Source organism: Poecilia mexicana, unplaced genomic scaffold, assembly GCF_051168715.1.
Source record: "Poecilia mexicana isolate PSO_F unplaced genomic scaffold, ASM5116871v1 scaffold_3, whole genome shotgun sequence".
NCBI lineage: Eukaryota > Metazoa > Chordata > Actinopteri > Cyprinodontiformes > Poeciliidae > Poecilia > Poecilia mexicana.
This window is the reverse complement of record NW_028263372.1, coordinates 1,765,268-1,771,260: the sequence shown is the minus strand read 5'-3', so window position 1 is coordinate 1,771,260 and position 5,993 is coordinate 1,765,268. Positions and strand designations below refer to the sequence as shown.

General features: G+C 40.6%; 1 long non-coding RNA gene across 1 annotated transcript; it reads right to left on the bottom strand.

Annotated features, from left to right (window-relative positions):
* Positions 1 to 4,916: 4,916 nt before the first annotated feature.
* Positions 4,917 to 5,565, bottom strand: LOC148160080 (uncharacterized). Its single transcript, XR_015762579.1, has 2 exons — positions 5,364 to 5,565; positions 4,917 to 5,288 (listed from the first exon to the last, which is right to left on the bottom strand). It is a non-coding gene; the product is annotated as an uncharacterized LOC148160080 (long non-coding RNA).
* Positions 5,566 to 5,993: the final 428 nt, after the last annotated feature.

Sequence of the window (5,993 nt, the reverse complement as noted above, 5' to 3'; positions counted from 1 at the left end):
CTGCAAACCACTTGCACAAGTGTCCATCAAATGTGGCATATACCAAGGAGATGCTCTGTCCCCACTGCTGTTCTGCATAGGCCTGAACCCCCTTAGCCAAATCATCAACAAGACTGGCTACGGATACCGACTCAAGAATGGGGCCACAATCAGTCACCTCCTCTACATGGATGACATCAAGCTGTACGCCAAGAACGAGCGAGACATCGACTCACTGATCCACACCACCAGGATCTACAGCACTGACATTGGGATGTCATTCGGACTAGAGAAGTGTGGCCGGATGGTTACAAAGAGAGGGAAGGTCATCCACACAGAAGGGGTCTCACTCCCAGAGGGAACAATAGCAGACATAGAGCACAGCTACAAGTACCTGGGAATACCACAAGCAAATGGCAACCTCGATGAGGTCACAAGGAAAGGAGCCACAGCCAAATACCTCCAACGAATAAGGCAAGTCCTGAGAAGCCAGCTCAATGGCAAGAACAAGATCCGTGCAATAAACAGCTATGCCTTACCAGTAATCAGATACCCTGCCGGAATAATTAGCTGGCTAGTGAGTGTGAGAGCCACTGTCCAGGATGAAACATCCAAGATCCATAAATACATCAAGGACAAAGCCTCAATGGACGATGTGCTCAGCGAATGTCTCAGACAATGGGGAACAGAGGACGAGGTGCTGGAGGAACCATCATGGGAAGACAAGCCCCTACATGGGATGTACCACCGACAAATAACTGAAGTGGCTGATATCAGGAAATCCTACCAATGGCTGGAGAAAGCTGGACTCAAGGACAGCACAGAGGCCCTCATCCTGGCCGCCCAGGAACAGGCACTAAACACCAGAGCAATAGAGGCTCAGATCTACCACACCAGACAAGACCCAAGGTGTAGGTTGTGCAAGGAGGCCTCTGAGACAGTCCAGCACATAACAGCAGGGTGCAAGATGCTGGCAGGGAAAGCATACATGGAACGACATAACCAAGTGGCGGGCATAGTGTACAGGAACATCTGTGCCGAATATGGACTGGAAGCCCCGAGGTCAAAGTGGGGAACACCCCCAAAGGTGGTGGAGAATGACCGAGCTAAGATCCTGTGGGACTTCCAGATCCAGACAGACAAGATGGTAATGGCGAACCAACCGGACATTGTGGTGGTGGATAAACAACAGAGGAAAGCCGTTGTGGTGGATGTAGCAATACCAAGTGACCACAACATCAGGAAAAAGGAGCATGAGAAACTGGAGAAATACCAGGGCCTCAGAGAGGAACTGGAGAAGGCCTGGAAGGTGAAGACCACAGTGGTGCCTGTGGTCATAGGGGCCCTCGGGGCAGTCACCCCCAAACTGGAGCAGTGGCTCAAACAGATCCCAGGAACAACATCAGACATCTCAGTCCAGAAATGTGCAGTTCTAGGCACAGCCAAGATACTGGAGGAGAACCTCAAGCTACCAGGCCTCTGATAGAGGACCCGAGCTCAGAGGATGAAAGAGACCACCCGCGGAGGGTGAGAAGGGAATTTTTTTTTTTTTTTATATATATATATATATTATATATATATATATTATATATATTATATATATATATAATATATATTGTATATATATATATATAATATATATATATACAACCCTTCCCCTGTTCTGCTTATGAACTTTCTCCTCCAGCCCATTCCTTCTCTTCCTTCCAGCTCCCAACAACTTCAGAAATTACAAGTCTAATACATAAATCCAACTTGTCCACCTGTCTGCTTGATCCTCTTCCCACAGTCTTGGTTAAAGCCTGTGCCTCAACCATAATCCCTCTTATTTCTACCATTATTCACTCCTCTCTTTCCACTGGAACAGTTCCCGCATCATTTAAAATTGCTGCCATAACTCCTATCTTAAAAAAACCTGGTGCTGATTGCTACAATCTGAATAATTTCCGTCCTATCTCCAACTTGCCTTTCATCTCTAAAATTCTTGAGAAGATAGTAGCATCGCAACTTCACACTTATTTATCCAACTATAACCTCTATGAACTGTTTCAGTCTGGTTTTCGTCCCCTCCATAGTACAGAAACAGCTCTTATAAAAATCACTAATGACCTCCTTATGGCAGCTGACTCTGGCTTACTGTCCATTCTTATCCTACTTGATTTGAGTGCAGCGTTTGACACTATTTGTCATGACACCCTACTTAATAGACTGTCTTCCATTGGTATCACTCAGACCCCTCTAAACTGGTTTAAATCATATCTTTCCTGCCGCACTCAGTTCGTTCGGATCAAAACCTTTTCTTCCCAACCTTCCTCTGTTACATCAGGAGTTCCCCAGGGCTCTGTCTTGGGGCCCCTTCTTTTTATTATTTATCTCCTTCCCCTGGGTAATATCTTTCGTAGATATAACATTGATTTTCACTGTTATGCAGATGACACCCAGCTTTATGTTTCCAGTAAGCCCTCCTCCAACCTTCCACCATCCTCGCTTACTGACTGCTTGACTGAAATTAAATCCTGGTTCTCCTCTAATCTACTTAACCTTAATAGTGATAAAACGGAGGTCCTTCTCATTGGTACTAAATCTAATCTGGCCAAAATCAAAAACTTTAGTCTTGAAATTGATAACTGTTCTGTTTCCCCCTCCCCTCAGGTAAAGAGTCTGGGTGTTATTCTTGACAGCACTCTTTCTTTCCAGTCTCATATTAACAATATTACCCGCTCAGCTTATTTTCATCTACGCAACATCAACCGTCTTCGCCCCTCCCTTTCTTCCCATTCCGCTGCTATTCTTGTTCACTGTCTTGTGACATCACGCCTGGACTATTGCAACTCCCTTCTGTTTGGTCTCACCCAGAAATCTCTTCATAAGCTCCAACTGGTCCAGAACTCAGCTGCCCGTATCATTACTAAAACCCCATCCATGCACCACATCACTCCTATCTTGCAAAGACTTCATTGGCTGCCTACCAAGTTCCGTATAGAATACAAAATTCTTCTGTATACTTTTAAGGCTCTTCACAATTTTTCCCCACTATATCTTTCCAATCTTATTCATATTGCCACTCCCTCTCGTTCCCTCAGATCATCCTCCTCCATCCATTTGTCTGTCCCCTCTGTTCGTCTTACTACCATGGGGAGCAGAGCTTTCAGTCGCTCTGCTCCCCAACTCTGGAACTCATTACCACCTCACCTTAGAAACATAAAGTCACTCCCTAAATTTAAAACCGAACTTAAAACACACCTTTTTAGATCTGCCTTTTCAATATGACACAATTGGTTTGCTTGATTTTTATATAGATTTTTTACATAGATTTATATATAGATTTCATATAGATACATTGTTGTGTATCTATCTGATCTATTTTTAATTGCTACATTTTTATTGTTGCTGTTACTTTTCGCTCTTTGTACGGTGTCCTTGAGTGCCAGAAAGGCGCCTTAGAAATAAAATGTATTATTATTATTATATATATATATATATATATTATATATATTGTATATATATATATATATATATTATATATATTGTATATATATATATATATTGTATATATATATATATTATATATATTATATATATATATAATATATATTGTATATATATATATAATATATATATATATATTATATATATATATATATATAATATATATTATATTATATATTATATATATATATATATATATATATATATATAATATATATATATATATATATATATATATATATATATATATATAATATATAATAATATATATTATATATATATATATATATATATATATATATATATATATATATATATATATATATATATATATATATATATATATATATATATATATATATATATATATATATATATATATATATATATAATCCTCAATAGAACATAAAATATTTGAAAACCAGACACCCAGACACCTATAACCTGACAAGTCAATCACAGCAAGGCCGTTAACCGATGAAACGCTGAACTGATAGTTCTGTGAAGCTACCAGTAGCAGGAGCGGGAGCTGCACCAAGAAGCTAACAGAAACATTGAAGAGAAGAAGAGCTACAATTGATAGAGTAGCAGCCATGCATGCATGTTTTAATGTCACACACCTCAGTTTTTAGCAAGTAACTCAAAGTCTAAACTGGTTTTGTTGTGCATATAAGGGGTAAAGTTTACGTTTGAGAAAACGCCCCCTAAAGGAATAGCAGCGACCCCCTTTTGTAATTCTGCCAGCGCCCCCTGGGGGGTGGTACCGCCCCGTTGAGAAACGCTAATATAATGGATAAACTGGTGTGGGATGAAGCATGTTCTCCCCCTGTTCCCCCACTCCTCTTCCCTCCCACACACGCAATGTTCAGGCGCCAGTACAGGCGAGTGCATTACTTTATTCAGTGCGGAACAAAGCTAAACAAACTTTTGCCATGCTTTGTTGATTATTAAACCAGGCCTTTAAGGTTCTGCTGGATATTTGGACCGGGAAATTCCAAGTCGATAGCTGAATTGGATTCCGTGAGTGAGAAACAAGATGGGGAGCCGTAACCCAGGAGCCCTTTAACTGCTGTCTAGCAGGAGCTAGGCCCTCTGCTGGATATTGGGAATAATCCATTTTTTTACTGGATTATGTTCTGTTGTGTATTTTATTGTTTTGTTTTCTTAAACAACATTCTTTGTTAAAGTGTGTGAAATGTAACATTGTCTGTTGAGTTTAAAATAGAAACAAAAAATGGTTAAAACAGGAATCTAAAAAAGTTTAACCTTTTAAAAAATACTAACTAAAAAAGATAAACTGTAAATCAAAACCGATTAACAGTATTGACTCGAACTTAAATAGAACTATAACCTAGGTTAAATAAATAGTGTCCTTTAATATCTAACATTTGTCATAATGAGAGGTACCAGGACTCGAAGGCAAGCAACAACTACAGACACCAAACTCAGTTTACAGATTTATTGAACAAGAAGGTGTAATGGAGAAAACGATGGAGAGGTGTAGATCAGCGGCTGCAGGGAGGAACCGGGCCAGAGGAGGAACTGAGAAATGGGTGAGCAGTTAGACAGAGGAATAATGACAGGAATGATGATGTAACCTGATGAGGGCTTACGGATTGGGGGTTCAGGTGAGCAGAGGAGGGTACAGCAGTTGGGGCAGCGAGGGGTCTCCAGGTGGGGAAGTTCCAGCTGGTAACTGAGGGTGGACAGGCAGCAGCAGGGTGGTGGTGGTGGAGGAATCCAGGGGCTCGGCCAAGCCGAACAGCGAGGGCCAGGTAGTCCAGGTGGATCTGATTCTCAGAGAGAGGTCAGGGCTGGTTCTAGGAGGAAGAAAGATGGGAGAGGCATCAGGAACAAGTTAAACACTTGCGACAGCACTGAGAGCTAGAGTGTACCACTGTAGAAGCGGAACCATCTGGTATCTTCTTCTGGGAAGCCGCTCCTATTTAAGGCCATTGTTGATTGGAGATGACGAGCACCAGCTGGATCCCGTCAGCCTGCCACCCTGAAAATGTAGAGAAAACACTCCCCTGCAGAACCCAACAACATTAGGTTTAAATTTCAAAAGAGGATTAAATAAAATATTATGAAAGAACAGGGAAACTATTTTGGATTGAATTCTGTGTTAAATGTATGTCAGTTGTTTGTAATATTGTTATTTCCTTTCTTTTCAACAAATAATAAGCCGACAGTTTAAGCAGATTTTCAGGTCTGTGGTCATTAGTACGTCTACACATTTCACTACTCCGGTAGAGGAACCCAGCCCTGGTCTTATTATGTGTTCTAGTTACTGTAATCACATTGTAAGTGTTACATAGACACAGGATGGCTTGTTTAGAAAATGTATCAAAGGAGATGTGTAATGGCCATCAGGGCTGATGGGATACTTTCAGATCCCATTGAGTGCAAAAATGTCCTATGTGGAATTGTAGATATTTGATTTAAAATTCAATATTAAAGTTATTATCAAATCTGTCCAAGATGGGGGTCAAGTACTAAATAAAATAGTCCCCAACACCTATGAA